This window comes from Peromyscus leucopus, chromosome 16_21 (genome assembly GCF_004664715.2).
Source record: "Peromyscus leucopus breed LL Stock chromosome 16_21, UCI_PerLeu_2.1, whole genome shotgun sequence".
Classification (NCBI taxonomy): Eukaryota; Metazoa; Chordata; class Mammalia; order Rodentia; family Cricetidae; genus Peromyscus; species Peromyscus leucopus.
In genome coordinates this window covers 33,595,076-33,615,343 of record NC_051084.1, presented here as the reverse complement: position 1 = coordinate 33,615,343, position 20,268 = coordinate 33,595,076, and the positions used below count along the sequence as shown (strand labels likewise).

Genomic DNA, 20,268 nt, shown 5'->3' with positions numbered 1-20,268 from the left:
CACATAACAACCCATGAAATAGAAGCAGTAATTTAAAATGTTCCAACTCAAAAAAGCCCAGAGTCAGGTGGATTCAGTGAAGGATTCTACCAGACTTTCAAAGAAGAACTAATACCAATACTCCCCAAACTATTCCACAACATAGAAAAGGAAAGACCACTTCAAAATTCTTTTTATAAAGCCAGTTTTACCTTGAGAGCAAAACTAGACAAAGATCCAACCAAAAGGAGTCAGAAGAGGAGGAGGAGGAGGAGGAGGGAGAAGAATAAAGTTATAGGTCAATCTCCCCAATGAATACAGAGAAAGATAATCTCAATAAAATGCTTGCAAATGGAATTCAAAATCATATCCAAAAGATCATCCACCACGATCAAGTCCTCTTCATCTCAGAGATGCAGGGAAGATTCTATATATACATATAAATCAATAACTCTAATCCACCATAGAAAAAAAACCTCCAGGATAGAAACCACATGACCATCTCATTAGACACTGAAAGAGCCTTCGACAAAATCCAACATCATTTATAATAAAAATCCTGGAGAATCTATGAATATAGGGAACACATCTCAACATAGTAAAGGCTATCTAGAACAAGTCCACAGCCAAAAATCAAAGGAAATGGAGGAAAATTTTTCCTATATCAAGAACAAGATTCTTTCCACACTGATTCAACATAGTTCCTTTAGTCTTAGCTAGAGCAGTAAGACAAAAGAGGAAGACGAAGGGGTTACAATTAAGAAAGAAAGAGGTCAAAGTATCCTTATTTATAGCTGATATGATTCGATCCATAGAGGATTCCATCAGAACTCTCGTGAAGCCAATAAACACATTCAGCAAAGACGCAGTGCACAAGGTTAACACAGAGAAAGTATTACCCTTCCTATATGCCAACAACAAACATTGAGAAAGCAGGGAAAAAATCCCATTTACCATAGCCTCAAAAAAAAATTCTTGAAACAAATCTAACTCAAAGTGAGATGTGTACAGTACAGACTTAATAGCACCGAAATAAGAAACTGAAGAAGATACCAGGAAATGGAAAGACTTCCCATGCTCCTGGATGATCAGGATTAGCACTGTGAAAGTGGCCATCTTAACGAAAAGCAATTGACAGATTCGACATAATCCTCATCAAAATTCCAATCCAATTCATCACCAAAATTGAAAACAATGATCTCACAATTCTTATGAACTACAAGGACCTAGGACAGCCGAAGTATCCTGAACAATACAAACCCTGCTGGAGGTATCATCTGCCTTGATTTCAAGTTATGCTAAAGAGCTATAAAAGACACCACAGTACTGCCATAAAAACAAACACAATACAGTGATCAATGGGGTGTAGTTGAAGACCCACATGTAAGCCCACACTCCTGCAGCCACTTTATTTGACAAAGGCTCCAAAAATACACATTTAGAAAAAAGACTGCATCTTCAATAATTGGTGCTGGTCAGACTGGGTAGTAACATCCAAAAGGAGAGTTGATTCTTATATCTCAGCCTGCATAAAAGTCAACTTGAAATGGATCAAGGACCTCAGTGTAAGACTTGAGACCCCCAAGGCAGACAGAGGAGAAAGTAAGGCATATGCTTCAGCTAATAAGCACAGGAAATGGGCTTTCTGAATGGGCCCCCAGTAGTATATTCATTCAGACCAACAACTGACAAATGGGACCTTAGGGAACTAAAAGACCTTATTTTATGCTGTAGATTTATTACTACATCATTCCAGTGAAGGGGCAGCCTATAGAATGGGGAAAAAAATCTTTACTAGTGATACATATGAGAGATGTTGATACCTGTAACATAAAATAGTTAAAAAACTGAACTCCAAGAAAATAAACAACCCAACTGAAAATTGGGAAATGGAACTTGTGGTGGTTTGAAAAAAGAAAATGGCCCCTAAAAGGAGTGGCACTATTGGGAGGTGTGGCTTTGTTGGAGTAGATGTGGCCTTGTTGGAAGAAGTGTGTCACTGTGGGCGCGGGCTTTTAGGTTTTCTGTGCTCAAGATACCGCCCGGTGTCACAGTCCATTTCCTGTTGCCTTGTGATCAGGATGTAGCCAGCACCATGTCTGCCTGCATGCCACCTCGTTTCCCATCATGATGATAATGGACTGAATCTCTGAATTGGAAGTCAGCCCCAATGAAATGTTTTCCCTATAAGAGTTGCTGTGGTCATGGTGTCTCTCCACAGCAATAGAAACCCTAACTAAGACAGAGGTTAACAGTGAATTCTGAAAAAAAAAATACAAATAGTTGAGAAATACTGAAGTATTGTTTAGAAGTTCAACAAACTTAGCTACCAGAGAAATGAAAATTAAAACTACTTTTAGATTTCATCTCATCCCAGTCAGAATGGATAAGATTTTTAAAAATGACAGATTCTGCCTTGGTGACTAGGAAAGGAGAGGACTTACTCACTTTTAGTGGGAGTGCCAATTGGCACATCCATTATGGAAATCAGTGTGGAGGGTCTTCAAAAAGCTAGAAATAATTTACCACATGGTCCAGTTCTACCGCTCCTGGTCATATTCCCAAAGGATGCTGTATCCTACTACAGAGGTACTTGCTCATCCATGATCACTGCTGCCAGGAAATGGAGATGGCCTAGATGTGCATCAACTGATGAGTTGATAATGAAAATGTGGTTCATATGCACAGTAGAACATTATTCAGTTGTAAAGGAAAATGAATTCCTAACATCTTCAGGTAGATGGATGAAATTGGAAACGATCATTCCAAACTATCCCTATTTGCAGATGACAGATGATAAGAAATCTGTAACATTCAATGGGAAAACTCCTAGAAACAATCAACAATTTCAGCAATGTGACAGATACAGAACCGACATACAAAAATCAATAGCTTTTCTATACACCAACAACAAACACACAGAGGAGGAGATTATGCACACACTCACAATAGCCTCCAGGAAAATAAAATAGGAATAAACCTAACCAACCAACTTCTGAAAAATTTAAATCTCTGAAGAAAAAAAAGACAGACAGTAGAAAATGTAAAATACAGTCCCAATCAAAAATCCCCATTTCATTAAAGAAACAGGGGGGAAAACCACTATCCACCAAAGACCCAGATAGTTGCAATCCTGAGAAAAAGGAAGAATGCAGGAGAGATTACCATCACAGACCTTGTTCTGGGTAACCAGCCCAGCCTGGCTCTGGCTAGCTAGATGGATGGATAAGTTAGATTCTGCTCTTTAGGGAAAACTAAAGACCGCTGGACAGTTTCCCAGAACTGAAGAGGAAACGTGACCAAGAACCCACGCTGATTCCTAGGCTAAGAGCCATAGTCTCCTCCCGCTGGCTTCAGGAAAAACAAGACACACACCTCATGATCATTATACAGCCAAAGCCCTGTCCCGGAATAGACATTTCCTTGCCAATGCTGACAGACTGCATTTTCTGTATTAGTCATCATTGTTAGAAGTGGGAAGAGGGGAGGCTGTGAGTGACATCTATACAGTTCCTTCAAGGATACTGTGTCAGTATGCCCGCCCCATTCCCCGGGAGGGAAATACACTCGTGGCAGGAAGGTCTGCTCCTTGAATGTAGAATCAGATTGACAGCCACCCTCTATCCTCAGCTCCACACTCACCTTGCACATCACTCAACGCGCACACAGTCATTCTCCCTTCTAGAAGGTACTTACAGCTTCTGAGAAAGGAATTCTGGAAAAAGAGGATCAATATTTCCTTCTTCAAAAGGCTTGTCAACACTTTACAAATATTAGTTGACCGGCTACACGGGGTTTTCCTTACACTGAGTTGGCAGTCTGCCTCCTACACCAAGGGCTCTGTAGACAACACACATGGTTTGGACCCAGGTAGGATACCAACATTCTCCCTCCCTTCTTGTTCCATCTGGTCATCTAATGCTGCTCCTTACTGCTTCTCCCTAGATCCATCTTTCTCCATTGGGGACCCCCAGATCCCAATCTAATACCCACGACAGACTCTCAAGCAACTACACATGGACTCAGAGTGCCAGAGCCTTGCCAGCTGCCTGGCTCGGAACACCAGGTTGCCCTGTCCATCCTAGAGGCCCAGGACCAGCACACACTGCCAGGGAAAACGCCTTCCAGGCACCCTGACCAAACTGCTGGAGGTACCAGACTGTAGCAGAGAAAATGGGAGACCTAGGATAGAGGCTGTAGACCCAAATACCAGGCAAACAGAAGATACTGAGATCCCAAACCTGCTATTAGGACCTTCTTGAACAGCGCTGCTAAAAGAAGAAATGCGACTTGAATGTGGGGAAAAAAACGGAAGGAAGTCAACCAAGTAACTAACTCTAGATGTACATATCACAATGCATCTTCAACATATGGTACTAGTCACACGAGATGCAGAAGAATGAGACTAGATCCTTATTTTTCACCCTGTACAAAACTCAGTGGGATCAAGGACCTCAACATATAACATGGCCCCTCAAATCTAAAAGAGAAGAAAGTAGGGTTTACTCTTAGTCTCATTGACACAGAAAAAAGCTTTCTAAACAGGATCCCAATAGTGCAAGCATTAAGGTCTGCTTCTATCCAGCAAAGGATGACATCATTGAACAAAAAGGCAGCAGCCCAAAGAATGGTCAAAATCTGTGCAGCTATATACTGACAAGGGTTAATATCTAGATTATACAAAAAGCAAAAAGCAAAACAAACAACAAATAAAAATACTAAACATCAAGAAAAAAACTCTACTATAAAACTAGTTATGGAACTAAATAGAGTTTGCAAAAGACACAATACAAATGGCTGAGAAGTATTTTCTTTTTAAAGTTTAACATCCTTGGCTGGGGAGATGGCACAGCCATTAAAATCTAGGCTTACAACCAAAACACCCAAACATCAAAAGGTTCAACATCATTAGCCATCAAAGAGATGCAAATTTAAACTTCTTTGAGATTAAATGGCTAAGATTTAAACACACACACACACACACACACACACACACACAAACACACACACCGAATGCTGGCGTAGATATGGGAAAAGGGCAACATGTATTCACTGCCAGTAGGAGCGCAACTGTGTGGCCACTACAGAGGTTTCTCAAAAAGTTTCAAAGAGACCTACCCCATGACCCAGGTATACCCCTCCTGGACTGTATCCTGCTGCAGAGATACCTGTTCATCTATGTTCACTGCTGCCCTATTCACAATAACCAGGAAATGAAAACATCCTAGATACATATCAATTGATGAATGGAGAAGTGAAAATGTGGTGCATATGTACACAGTGGAAGGTTGTTTAGCTGTTAACAAGCAAAGTCATGAAATTCACGGGTCAATGGATGGAGCTGAAAACCATCATTCTAAGTAGGGCAGCCCTGATCCAGAAAGGCAAATGTCATGTTTTCTCTCTCTTATGGGTGTTAGTTTTTAATTTCATATATGTTAGTCTCATTTGGAATCCTCATAGATGGAAACCAGTAAGGGCCCATGGAGGGGAGGGGAGGCTTTTAGGGAAGGGAGAATACAGTGGTATAAAGGGCTAAAGTAGAATCATTGGACAGTACAGCTTAAATGGGGAGGTGAATAGGAGGTCAGGGTAGATGAGAGAATATACGTAGGCATAACTAACACTAAAGACATTTTTGAAAAAGTCATATGGAAACCTACTAGAGAAACTTCCTATATCTATCTATTCTCTAAAAAATATTTGAGCTACTATAATGTGGATACAACATCCCCACTAGATGCCACATGCTAACAAATACAATATGCTGGCAGTAGGTTACCTCTTATGGAGTTTTCGGTGCATGAAGGTCCACAGACCCCCAAACAAGACAAGCTACCACCAATGCACTTGTTTGCCCCCTGTAATTTGACGGTAAAGCTCTCTACTGCTGAAGATAATGCACACCTGAGTCATACAGCATGGAGAAAGGAAGCTGGCACTCACCTAGAAGCTCCCTCCCTCCTCGTTTGCTATGCACACTCCCCAAGGAGAAAAATAACCACTAATCTTATCCAGTTGGGCCCCCTGTGATCTACAATGACTGCCTTGGTGAGACATGCCCACTGATGTAATAATAGCACAACATCATGGGAACAGTCAACCATTTTCTGGTTGGACTTAATACATGCTCCACAGGTTGAAACTCATATGGCGCGGACATCAGAGCTAAGAACTCGTGTCTAGACAGGCCGTAGCACCTACTACTATTACTCTGTTAAATGGATGTAATGTTAAACTCCTAATGACTTTATTGCTATATTCATAGAGTCATGCATCCCTCAGTCTTCAGAGAAGGCTGCTCTTTGCATTTGTTGGCAGTTAGCAAAGGTGCGGCAATTAAGAGACCACAAAATGCTCAGCCTTAAATGGGACATCTATACCACACTCCTTCCCTGGAGGCTCAGTAATCACTGTGGAAGAGAGAGTCAGAAGGATGGTAAGAGCCCCAGGTAGTAGATGACTATGGGGAAACCATTTTCCATCCACAGCAAGGCTGTACACAAGAACCCGTAGAAGCTGAGACGGCATGCACAAAACCTGTACCATCTCAAGCCAGACCAAAATCTCAGCATGGAGAGAGGAAATGGCCTCAAGGCTCAGCTCTAGAGCTATCCGCCATTGATAGCTGTGGGGAGGGAGAGTTAGTTATCTTTAAGGGGGTGTTGCCCCTGGTAGGTTGACCATGCTGCAGCAGAACTCACACATCTAAGATATATAGGCAGCTAGCCCAATCGTCATCAGGGAGGTTGCATCCAGCAACTGATGAAAACAGATGCAGAGACCCACAGTCCAACATTAGGCAGAGCTCAGATTATCCTGTGGAGGAGGGGGAGGAAGAATTGTAGAAAGCAGAGGGGTCAAGGGCACCAAAGAAAACCCACAGAACCAACTAACCTAGGCTCATAGGGGCTCACGGAGACTGAACCAACCATCAGGGATCCTGCATAGGTGTGACCTAGGCGCTCTGCATATACGTTATGGTTGTGTACCTTGGTCTTCTTGTGGAACTCCTAACAGTGGGAGCAGGGGCTGTCTAGGATTCTTTTGGCTGCTTTTGGGACCATTTTCTTCATACTGGGTTGCTTCATCTAGCCTTAATATGAGGGGTGTTGGCTTTTTACTCTTTTAGGGGGCTGCCACCCAGCTCCCAAATAAATCACACACAGAGGCTTATTCATAATTATAAATGTCTGGCCTAAGTTTGGCTTGTTTCTTGCCAGCTTTTCTTAACTTTAAATTATCCCACCTATCTTTTGCCTTTGGGCTTTTTCCTTTTCTTACTTCTGTGTATCTTACTTTCACTCTTACTCCGTGGCTGGCTGTGTGGCTGTGTGGCTGTGTGGCTGTGTGGCTGGCCTATAGCATCCTCCTCTCCTTGCTCTCTTGCTCTTTCTTCTTTTTCTCCCAGATTTCTCCTCCTATTTATTCTCCCTGCCTGCCAGTCCCTCCTATCCTTTCTTCTGCCTCACTATTGGCCATTTAGCTCTTTATTAGACCATCTGGTGTTTTAGACAGGCAAAGAATCACAGCTTCACAGAGTTAAACAAATGCAACATAAAGGAATGCAACACATCTTTGCATTATTAAACAAATGTTTCAGATCTTAAAATAATTAATACATTTTAAAATAATATTCTACAACAGGGGTGGTACCTAGTCTTATTGCAACTTGATATTGCCATGTTTGGTTAATAACCATGGGAGGCCTGCTCTTTTCTGATAGAAATGGAGAGGATTGGATTGTGTGTGGGGGGGGGGTAATAGGGGAGGTGGCAGGGAGGAACTGGAAGGGGAGAAGGGAAGGGGAAACTTTATTTGGGATATCATCTATGATAGAATAACTTTTAAAAAAGAATATATAGGCAGCACAAACTGTACTTTTTTTTTTTTTAAAGAGGGCACAAAGTTGAGTGTGTAGGGAAGGGAGGCTGCAACTTGGAGGGGTAGGAGGAGAGGTGAATATGATCCAAACACATTGTACAAAATTCTCAAGGAACTAATACAAAGTGGGAAAATTCTAAAATGTTCTTAAAGTCAGAATGACTCCCCACTCACTATGACGCTAAAGTCAAAAGCGTGGATAATGACAAGGGTTGGCAGGAACGCAGAAACAGTGGAAGCCTTGCAGTTTGCTGATGGGCATGGACAGAGTACGGCTACTTGAAACGACAGCCCCTTCCTATGGCCAAGAGCACAGCCAGATGTCCCAGCAGTGTTGTCCTAGACCACAACACCCATCCACACAGAACTGTGCTGCTCAAAAATCAAGAAAATGAGAGCCTCTCAAATGTTCATCAACAGATGAATAGATAAACAGAATTCTGATACCTTATTACATGGCCATGCTGTGATCTCGATATGGATTATCAGTTCCCCATACAGTTGTGTTGAAGGAGTTTGGTTCCCTGCATAGCAATGTTGGCACACGATGGGACCTTTTAAAGGTGATATCTTATTTACTGTTCTATTTCTGTGAAGAGGCACCATGACCAAGGAAACTCTTATAAAAGGATGCATTTAACCAGGGGGCTTGTTTAAAGTTTGAGAGGGTTAGTCCATGATCATCATAGTAGAAAGCAGACAGGCATGGTGCTGGAGCAGTAGGCTAAGAGCTTTGCATCCTGATCCACAGGCACCAGGCAGAGAGAGAGAGACAGAGAGACAGACAGACAGACAGAGACAGAGAGATACAGAGACAGAGAGAGACAGACAGACTGACTGGATCTGACATGGGCTTTTGAAATGTCAAAGCCCACACCCTGTGACATACCTTCTCCAACAAGGCCACACTCCTAATCCTTCCCAAACAGTTCCACTAACCGGGGACTAAGTATTCAAATGTACAAGCAAGCCCTATTGGGGGGGGCATTCTCAGTCAAACCACCACAAATGGGATGTAATGAGACATTGTTATGCCACTGTGAGCATCACTCTAGAAGAGACCAATGTAGTTTCATGGGACTGGTTGGTTCTCACAGAACTACAATCTTATCTTCTTACACCATCTCTCTCTCTAGATGTTCTCTTGCCATGATGTGACCTAGGCAGGGAGGCCCTAGCCAGAGCCCGTACCATATTCTTTGAATTTTCAGCCCTGAATACAATGAACTAAATTTCCTTTGTAAGTCATTCAAGCCTCCATATTCGTTATAGAAACATGCTGTTAATAAGTGGGAAGCATTGGCGTATGGGCTAGCCAGGATAACCCTTTAAAATGTAACACTAGGTGAAAAACTTTCGACACAAAAGGCTACATGTTGCCTTATGAAATGTATATGAAACATCCAAAGTGACATCTGGGAGATGGAGAGAAAAGTGATGACTTCTACTGAGTAAGAAGTTTTGGAGAGAGGTGACGAAAAATGTTCTGGAATTAGTAGCAGAGATAGCACAACTCCATGCAAAATCTGTTTAGAAGTGATAGCAAGAAAATCCTTTAAAGGCAAAATTCATCTCTTTGAAATGTTTTAGCACATAAAATATCAATAATAACTAATGCCTATAAAACATACTAACAGGCCGGGCGTGGTGGCGCACGCCTTTAATCCCAGCACTCGGGAGGCAGAGCCAGGCAGATCTCTGTGAGTTCGAGGCCAGCCTGGGCTACCAAGTGAGCTCCAGGAAAGGCGCAAAGCTACACAGAGAAACCCTGTCTCGAAAAACCAAAAAAAAAAAAACAAAAACAAAAACAAAAAAAAACAAAAAAAAAAAAAACATACTAACAGAATAGCAATACCCACTTCTCTGAAGACCCTCACAGGAGTGAGGACACCATGCTTTTCACCTCCTCCAAGGACAGGCTTTGGGAGCTCTGAGGATACAAAGTGAGTCAATTCACATACCACATCTGCGCCCAGGGGTCCCTGGACACAGTACAAAAGTATGTTCAGTTTTACAAAGTCTCCCAGAGGGATTGCATTTTATTCACAACTTCCCACCATCTCTAACACTCTTGTTGGAAACTGTGCATTACAAGTGACTAGGGAAGAATGTCTTGGGGCATCTGCTCTGCTACAGTAGCATTAATACATGTGTCTTTGAATTTCCATCCACACAACTACCCACCGCGGAGAAAATGTGGAGGCCAAGACCAGAGTCACCTAGGTCTCTACTCGGTCCATTACTCTCTCCTCAGCTTCTTCAAGACACCTGGCAGCCCTTCTGCCTACCCCAGCTCAAGATCTGAAAAGCTGGAGGCTCCTGACGGTCCTGCCTCCTCCTACTTCAGCAGCATCCCCATGCTGTCTGCGGAGAGCCAGCTGGGGAGCCCAAGCACAGCTGGTCAAAACAGAAGCTGTGGGGGGGGGGGGGCTTGCAAGCCCCCTCCCGACTCTGACACTCAACCACCTGGGGGTTTAAAGACGGTGTGTGAACTAGTAGAAGCCAACCACACAGCTTCAGAGCCCCCCCACTCCCCCAACATGGCGCTTATGCCTGTTTGCTCTCATTGCACCCCAATCTAGCTGGGGAAGAAAAGCCATCTCTCGGCCTCCTCTTAACTTGACAAGATGTGTGCAATGAACTTTAATTGATAGCAATACAGCTGTGTGCCGTAGTCTTATGTGAGGCGATTGGCAGAAGTCTGATTTCTGGGCTGCAGAAGGGTTTTATTTGGATTCTCAGCTGCTGGAAACAAAGAATGAGCTGATAGTCGGCCCCTGGATGAATGCGGAATCACTTACATGGTGTGGTGGCTTTTTGTGCCCCCTGAATGAGCCCCCTTTTCAAAGGTTATTTCTGCCCTGGGCCAGCCTTTCACATTTGACTGGCTGCTACTACAGATTTCTTCATTCAGCAAATTCGTTCTTGTAGTAGCTCTTAAAAATCAGTGCACACTGTTATAGCGCAGAGGCCCCATTTGTGAAATTACTTACAGCCCTATTTAGAAACCCAAGCTTCCACAAGACTGACAATATAATTGGCTGAGTGATGATCAGCCCTAAGGGAGGTGTACCCTCCCCTTAGCCCAGGTCCTGGGCTCCGGCTTTCCTTCCACGGCCAAGGCTGCCATGCATGGTACTTGGTGGACTTAAGGTAATAAACACAAAACTTTAGGTAGAAGGGAGAGAGGTGCCTATTTGGGAATCCCAGAATGCTAAAAAGGCACGTCCGCTGCCTGTGAATTGACCCTTTTCTCTCTCCCTCTCCCATCTTTCCTGTTTCTTTTAGTCTTTTTCTCCCAGCCCCATCTTTCCTGCTGTGCCTGTCAAGTGGTCAGGGCAATATTTTAAATATTTAATTAAAGTAGAGTGACGTCACTTTCGCCCTTCCCCTTTTCTCCTCCAGCCGCTCCAACCCCTCACTCTCAAATTGGTAGTCTCTCCTCTTCAACTATTATTATTACAAACATGTGAATGTAAGTGTACGTCTGTACACGTGTATCCATACAACCTACTGTGTCTGTTTTTGTTGTTTGTGTGTGAATGGTTTCAAGGTTGATATGGCATAGTCACTTTTAAAGCAGAATTATCCTCAGCTTCAAATGTGGCATTATTTACCGAATTACCAGGTCCGACTGTTCTCAGAGGATGGATCGGCTAGAAAATGGTCCTGTCCCCCTTCCATGCAGCCTTGACTCCTGACCACACCGGGTGTACAGGCACAGTGGCTATCCATCACCATTTGCTCAGTTAGTCTGACGCCAACAGGTAACTGAGCCTTCTCGACACATCTTGTCCAGCAGGTAAAATGGTAAAAAGAGGTAGGCGCTCTACAATTCTCTCCTCAAGGTGCTCACAGGGGGGGTGGGGGTGAGGGGGGGGGACCAGGGTGACACCTGCCACACACTCCCATATGCTGATCAGATCTACTCTGCAACAAGAGGGTTTTCCATAGATAAGCCTTCTAAATTGGCTTTGAAAATTTTAATCCCTTATTGATTGTTCTCATTCCCTGTAATCCACCTGCTCACTGAAGAGTGTTTGTTAATTTCTGTTTTGATAGGAACACCAACTACATTCCTCTCCTTTTGTTAAATGGAAGCAAAGCATAATCTAATTTTTCAAATACCGTAAGTGGATAATCAAAATTCAACAACCATGTGCTCCCACTCAACTAACTTCCACTTCAAATGCCTAATCCCACGTTTGCCTTGGCAGTGAACGGTGATGTTCTGGGGTGAGGAGGCAGCCTGCAGGCCACGTTCGCTCTGCCAATTCACTAGATGAAGTGGCGGGATAGTAAGGGGGGATGCCGTTTGATGAGAACAGTCTAATTAAAAGTTAATCTAAGGATATACGGTTTGAATTCTGTTATTGACTGCATACCTCAAAGAATATCAAGGACAACTGAACTTGTTTGGGGGACATATCCATGTGCCTCCCATCCACATCTGTAATCCACATCTTCCTTCCATGGTTACCACTTGTCATCAAAACCCAGCAGCTGTGAGATCACTTACATTGGATAACTTTACCAGCAGTTGGGATCTTCTGAGATAATTGTAGATGCTTTATATATATGCTAATCTTCATGTAAATGCCCTATAAGATGGGAGAGATTACAGATGAGGGGATTGTGTTTCTAAAACATTGATTCTCAATCTTCCTAATGTTGCGACCCTTTAGTACATGTTGTGCTGACCCCCAACCATAAAATTATTTTTGTTGCTACTTCATAGCTGTAATTTTGCTACTGTTATGAATCATAATATAAATATCTGTGTTTTCCGATGGCCTTAAGTAACTGTTGGGAAAAGGTCATTTGACCTCCCTCCAAAGGAGTCACGAACCCAGGTTGAGAACCATTATTCTAAAAGGTAAAACAGGGCAGGGATTTGGATCCGGATGGTGTCACTGACCCGCTCTGCAGCCCACATGCATGAAGCATCATGTCTAGTAAGCTTCTCTTTCCTTCTGTAAGAAGTCTGTTTGTTTGACCCTGCCTACCACCATTTGCCTTTTTGGCTAACATCTTTAAAGGGAAGGCTTCCAATGGGATCAAAGATGGTTGCCTACCCATGCTCAAGCCTGAAACTTCAAACACTCAGGAAAACTGAGATGAGAGAAGAATTTAAATAAGCACTCTTGATGAGTGTAGTTATGTAGCTACAATTGTGTGCCTTTTGGTCTTCATGAAAATCCCCTATGACAAAGGCCAGAACACATGGCGGTGTCTTCACGGAAGCAAGGCCACTGTCATGGCAATACCTCAAAAGTAGAACAGCAGGATAAGTTTACGCTGAACAGCTGGTGTCGCCAATGGCTTCACAGAGCAGGCAGCATTTGGGGTTCTGGATGATGAATAAAAGTTTTCCAGGTAGAAGAAAGGCAGGACTCAGAGTATCAACTCCATCATCAGGTATCACAGGGAAGGAGATGTGGAAGTAGCAGGCAGAGATGCAAAGATGCAAAGATCATGCCAGTGCTGACCCTCAGGCCTCCAGGAAGCCTACACAGCTGTCCATGGGTCTCTGTGGGGGCCTAGTTCCAGAACCCCTCTGGGTATCAAAGTCCATGCATGTTCAAGTCTCGTATGGAAAACGTTTGGTATTTTTCACCTATGCACATCCTTGTCTCTACAAAATACAATATAAGCCCTAGGTACATAGTTGTTATAGCGCATTACTTATTTGGGGGATACTGATTTTTAAAAACATCTGTATGTTTGGTAGAGATGTAATTTGTTCACATTAAGGCTGGTTTAATCCATGGATGTAGACGCAGCAGCAGGTGGGCTGCCTAAATTATTGAATTGCAGCCATGGTCATTCAGGCTGTGCAAAAACAAACTTGCTTGTAAATTAGGCTCCCTCACTACTTTTCTTTCTTTCTTTCTTTCTTTCTTTCTTTCTTTCTTTCTTTCTTTCTTTCTTTCTTTCTTTCTTTCTTTCTTTCTTTCTTTCTTTCTTTCTTTCTCTTTCTTTCTTTCCTTCCTCCCTTCCTTCCTTCCTTCCTTCCTTCCTTCCTTCCTTCTTTTTTTTTTTTTTTCCGAGACAGGGCTTCTCCATATAGCTTTGCGCCTTTCCTGGATGTCACTCTGTAGACCAGGCTGGCCTCGAACTCACAGAGATCCACCTGACTCTGCCTCCCGAGTACTGGGATTAAAGGCGTTCACCACCACCACCTGGCTACTACTTTGCTTTCTATTGCTGTGATAAACACCATGACCCAAATCAACCAGAGGAAGACAGGGTTTATTTCAGCTTAGAGCTTACAGTCCATCATGCAGGGAAGTGGAGCAGCAACTCAAGGCAGGAACCTGGAGGCTGATGTAGAGGCCATAGAGGAGCGCTGCTAACTGGTTTGCTTTGGCTATTTTCTCATACAACCCAGGACGACCTGCCCAGGGGTAGCACCACAAGAGTGGGGCTGGGACATCATCCCACATCAATCATTAATAATAATATATTTAAAATGCCCCACACACTTGTCTACAGGCCAATCTGATGGAATCTTACTTCTTCCTAGATGTAGTGTGTGTCGGGGGGACAAAAACTAACCAGCTCCCCAACCCTAAAGCTTCTAATCTAAAGGTTTCATGGGGAGGTTGGCTTTAGCCTCTAAGTTGCCTGAGAAAGGAAGGCAGACAGTCTGGTTTCTCCCTTTCTGTTCTGCCTGCTTGTAATGGTATTTGCTCCACCCATGACCTTGGGCTATATGGCCCAAAGGAGGCAGGTAGTGCTTCCTGCCTTGGTATGAGTTGGAGAAGGGTCACATGCCCCTTCTCCCTGCTCCTGCCTCCTGATGGCTAGGCAGGCAGAACCCAGAAGTGCATTCCCTACAATGGGGAGCACTGAGCAGGCTCAGGGAAGAGCCCCTGAGAGTCCACCTTGTATTCTCAAAATGAAAGTGGTTCAGACCAGGAACCCCAGAGTAGCCTGGAACCCTCTGCTCATATTCTCTGGTCCCCCTGCTCCCCATAGCCACTCACTCACCTGTCCACACCTGCCTACACCTATTGGCTCTGCCAGGCATTTTTTTTTTTTATCACAAGAAGAGAGAAGAGTGAATAATATTCTGAATGAATATTAAAAATGACTAGGTCATTAAGAAAATGTGAGCAAGCTGAGCTTTCTGCTCTGAAGCTAGCCCATTCAAGTTGTTTTCTGCTGTGAACGCCTGGGACATTGATGAGTACTAACCCGAGTTTCCTGTGACCCATCACTGGGCAGAAACGTGGCAAGAGTAAGAAAGCAATGTGACTGGAAATCCAAGTTCTGGGCCCAGCACATAGGAAAAAATGTACTGGTGTTCCTGGGCCCACTGAGCCTGAGGCAGACATAGTCAAGGACACTTGTCTCTTTTCAGTCAACTGCCCCTGTTTCAGAGAGAGAAATAAATGTGGATAGCATAGGGATCAATTCCTTCTCCTCCCCAAATAATGCACCGACCTTTGCAGCTGTCCTGTAGCGCTGTGCTGATGATCCCGCTTAGTGTCTGTAAGGCAACAACCGAGAACTGAGGCACTAGAGAGCAGCCCATATATTGCCTTATCTAGGATGGAGGTTCTTCAATGACAGATACCGAGATGGTCACTGTGCCCAAAACTGTTCATCTCTAAAGGATACGAACACCAGGTTAGCTCTGCCCTGGAAACAAAGGGCCATTCACTTCCCATCGTAAACCTGCTGAGGAGGACTTGGACCTGTCAGGACAGACACTCATACCAGGTTATCTCAAGGAGTCCTAGAACAATGCCTTGTGGCATCCTTGATCCACCTGACTCTACTCACAGCTGGCAGGCATTCTAGTTTGCTCTGCTCCCAGACATTCACCTTTCCATCTCAAAGCAAACCTCTGCCTTTAAGTGAACCAGTAACCACATGCTAATGGGGCTAATCTTCAGACTCCGTCTTTAAATACTAGAAAAAAAATGATCATCAATGGACAGCAGCCAGCCAGCACCGCCCAGCTTTTGCCCAGAGCATGAGCCGATAGATAGAGTGTTCTAGGCACCCAGATCTCACCTGTAGTGACAAAGAAACAAATACTGCCCCAGCTCTGGCCCAGGGACGAATGATTCCATTCAGAATCTTTATATTCTTCTTGACTTTTGGACCAACACAATCTATAGATCTCTAATGTCCTCAATCCCACAGATTCCATAATCATAGCATTGTAACTCAATTACTGTGCTAAGTGAGGATTCTGAAATCTATTCTGACTTACACCCCTGTACAACTCTCAACCAACAGAGCTCAGCTGCAACCTCCTTCGCCCTGGGTGCACCAAACTGGCCATGCGCACACTCTGGAGCTGGGTCTGCAAGTCTGGGAGGACTGCAGTCAGTCACACTCGGGGTAGCAGCAGAAGGAAAGGCTCTAAAACATCTGGATCTGTGCTTCAAATTTCAAAGCGATTCTACAGCTTATACAACTTTACAGTCTTGCCATTTGCCAAATGCTTATGTTTTGCTTAATCCGAAATTAGGAAAGGATTTCTACTATCTCAATATCACTAGAATGTTTCTTTCTTTTTTTCCCCCCCTTGAAGTCCTCCCCACTCCCAACCCCAACAGGGAAATTCAGCCAGCTCATGGCTCAGGGAAACAGGAGAAAATAGTTTTTCATTTGTTTTCTCCAACCCTTATGTATGCAGTACATCATCTGCCCTTCTGAGCAAGTGTTCTTACTGTCCCTACAGCTTTGGTCAGGGGATGAACTGGATTGTCGGGTTCAGTGGACTGCCTTTGGCCACACACCTCTCACCTCTCCATGGAGACTCCAGGTAGGTGCCTCTTTTCAAACCACAGAATCTAAACAGATGGGCTGGTTCTTCAAGACCCATGGGATTTGGGACAGATGTAAAGTGTCAATCATGTCTCCCCCTACTGTGCAGCAGGCCTCAGATTCAATCACAAAGTAGTTAGTGACCCTCCCTGACCGTCACGCCACTACTGTATCAGTGGGCACAGCTTGTCAGGCTGGTCAGGACTGTAGTGTAATGGGTTCATAGCTGGGTAAGACTACTGATAAATTCCCTACCCAGCTGCCTGCACAGCATCTTCTGCCCCCCCCCCCAAAAAAACCTATCCATCATGGAGGAAGATTCTAGCTCAGCTCCAGTTTGATATTACTGGAGTAATACCTATCTGTATATCTGTATCTGTAAGATAAGTAAAATGTTTATCATATGGCTGCGTTGTTAAGGCACCTGCAGAGTGATAACAGTATCATCGTAGCTCAGCCTCACCTACAATAGACACATGGTCAGTGTTGAGGAGGAACACCAGCTTTACAAGGGACCTACCCACCTTGTGGTATGTAGAATCAGCTGTCATTACATGACACCCCCCTCCCCCAAATCCCTTCATAGTATGTACCAACCTCCCTCTGGAGGGGCTGCTACCAACTCGGGCACAGCCTGGGCTGTGGAGATCTGCTGCAAAGGGGGAAAAAAACCAATAACCGGGATGCTTTGAGACCTTGCCCCCACATTCAAGCTCAGCAAAACCCACTCCGCTCATTCTCCAGCTCCTCCACATCTGTCGCTCTCTTTGAACGCATCATTTTCTTTTTTTAGTTTTTTTTTTTCTTCCTTGCTTTAGAATTGCATGATGGAAACATTTCTGTAGCCACATCAAATATCTAAGTACCAGAAAGCTCTGGAATTAAGGTCACAGGCCTTGGCCACTCACACATCCACAGACTCTTGCTCCAGCTCAGCCTGGCTTCCCCTGTGCCAAGTGTACCCAGACCACCAAGCTCCCCACTCTGCCTACTCTGCCCCCACTGCCTAGAGTCACAAATTCTATCTCTGTGGATGACGGAAGCATCTCTCAGGCAAAGGGCACCACCCTGAGAAAGCCTTTATGCTGTGAGGCAGAGATTCTACCCTTTGCTCTTAACATAGAAGACCTCCCCCTCTCCTCCTTCCCTCTCTTGTCTTCCTCCTCCTCCTCTCCCCCCATACTTATCTTCCCCTCTCTTCCTCCACTGCTCTTCTCTTTCTCCTTTCTCTTCCCCCTCCTCCCCTTTTTGGTGACTGGTGACTTAAAAGGTAGCAGGGCTACTCCCAGCCAAAGCAAGAATTTTCTTTTCCCAGTGGTATGGCTGTAGCTAAGTCTCAACTCAGTGAATGGCAGTGATGTTTATCTCCCAAAGTGTTCTCTTAGTCCTTTGTATTTCTCCTTTCAAGAATTCCCTGTTTAGATCCATGGCCCGTTTTCTGACTGGGTTGTTTGTTTTCTTCATGTTTAGGGATTTTTGGTTCTTCATGTATTGTAGCTATTAATCCTCTGTCAGATGTATCGCTGGCAAAGGTTTTCCTCACATTCTGTGGACTGCCTCTTCACTTGATTGGCAGCTTTCATTGCTGTACAGACTTTTTTTTTTTTTTAATTTCATGAGGTCTCATTTGTCCATTGTTGGCCTCATTTACTGAGCAACCGGTGTCCTGATTAAAAAGTCTTATGCATACATATGTGTGTGTGTATATATATATATATATTTATGTTTATATATATATATATTTATATTTATATATATATATGTGTGTGTGTGTATGTATATGTGTAGCATAATCCCTACCTTCTCCTCTAGAGGTTTTACAGTTTCAGGTTTTACATTGAGGTCTTTGATCAATTTTGGAGTTGATTTTTGTGCAAGGTAAGAGTTGAAGGTCTAGTTTCATAGAGATGCAGTTGCCCAAGCACCATTTGTCTTTTATTCAATGTGTATTTTTGGAATCGCTGCCAAAAATAAGATAGTTTTAGTTGCCTGGGACTATCTCTGGGTCTTCCTATTCCCTTGCTCTGTGTATCTGCCTTATTTTTGCCAGAGCCAAATAGCTAATTTATGGTGGGCATGACCCACTCAGATAGTCATGGTCTTGAAGCAGCAGTGGCCTGCACAAGACTGGGCCTATAAACCAATAAATTCTGGATCAGGGAGAGGCCCATGAGGCCCTGCTCTCCCTGCTGAACTACGAGCTGCCAATAGATTCTGGGGAGGGCAGACATTGTCTTCAGCTGTATAGCCACTGATGAGCTCACCATGCTCTAAGGAATAGCAGCCAACACAGACAGTCCCGGTTAAAACTCAGTGAGTCCCAAAATCTCTGTGTGGAGGAGCTGTTAGGCCTTGGTTGGCCTAAGGCAGGGGAAGCGCTTTGGTCCACGGAGCCCCAGGAAGGTGGCAGCTTCAGTTCCCCGCTGGAGGCCTTGCGGTTCCACGGACTGACCTGCTCAGGGCACAGAGCAGCCTAATGTCCCCTGTGCTATCTATAGCAGTGACTTGTTCCCAGGTAAGCTGTTCTCATGCACACTTGATTAAAGAGCAGAAAGGAGCTTCCCAGCCTCTGGGAGAAAGGAATATAGGTATAAAGGTATGTGGGAGAGGATACATCTGCTCGCTCACGTTCTCTCTCCCTCCCTCCCTCTCCCCCTTCCCTTCCTCCCTCCATCTTTCCTTCTCCATATCTCATTCACATATGTGCTACTCCTGTGCACACACACTGCACACATGCACACAGCCCATACACATATACACACACCATTCAACATATCTAGCTACATGCCCACATCTACACATTCATATACTCACAGACATGTTCCATGACAATATAAAACATATCACACACACACACACACACACACACACACAAAATCTCTAAGTATACCACTATAACACATTTAGCGAGTGTAGTCACATGGGAATGTGACAGTCCTGGCATGAAGTCAGGCTCCATTCTGCACAGAGATGCGAATGCCCCCATGTGACCCCCCCCACTCCAGTCTGCATAGAGATGCGAATGCCCCCATGTGACACCCCCCCCCACTCCAGTCTGCACAGAGATGGGAATGCCCCCATGTGACACCCCCCCCCCACTCCAGTCTGCACAGAGATGCGAATGCCCCCATGTGACACCCCCCCCTCCAGTCTGCACAGAGGTACGCAGGTAATTCCTTGCTGACTGTCTTCTACCTTTGGACACGTGTAAGACCTACAGGCATTCTCAAGGAACATCTCCCACCTGGGCCAGAAGCCCTGTCTGTGTCATCCCACCTGAGATGGCTACCTTGCTGGGCATCCAGAAGCTGCTTAATCAGTGTATATTATATCAGTGAAGAAGGAAACATGGAGATCTGGCTGATCCACACTCAATCTCTTATATTTAAAACAAGAAATATGTTGGGTAATGCCAGGTGATTTCAGAAAGTGTTACATGAGCTATTGATACCAGTCCCATGGATGCTGAACGGGCGCCTTTAGAACACCATTCTGCTGTTTCCACAGCCCAGGTGAGCTTGGAGAACATAAGTTCTCATTCCTCTCCTGCACCCGTGACCCAGCCTTCTTGAGCTGTGCCCTGCTGAACACATCCTCCCCCCTTCACAGCATCCTTCT

At 44.4% G+C, this 20,268-nt stretch overlaps 1 protein-coding gene across 1 annotated transcript in view; it reads right to left on the bottom strand.

Annotated features, from left to right (window-relative positions):
- Sh3rf3 (SH3 domain containing ring finger 3) overlaps positions 1–20,268 on the bottom strand; it is a 308,575-nt gene that overhangs the window by 161,111 nt on the left and 127,196 nt on the right. The gene's annotated exons all lie outside the window — the stretch shown is intronic.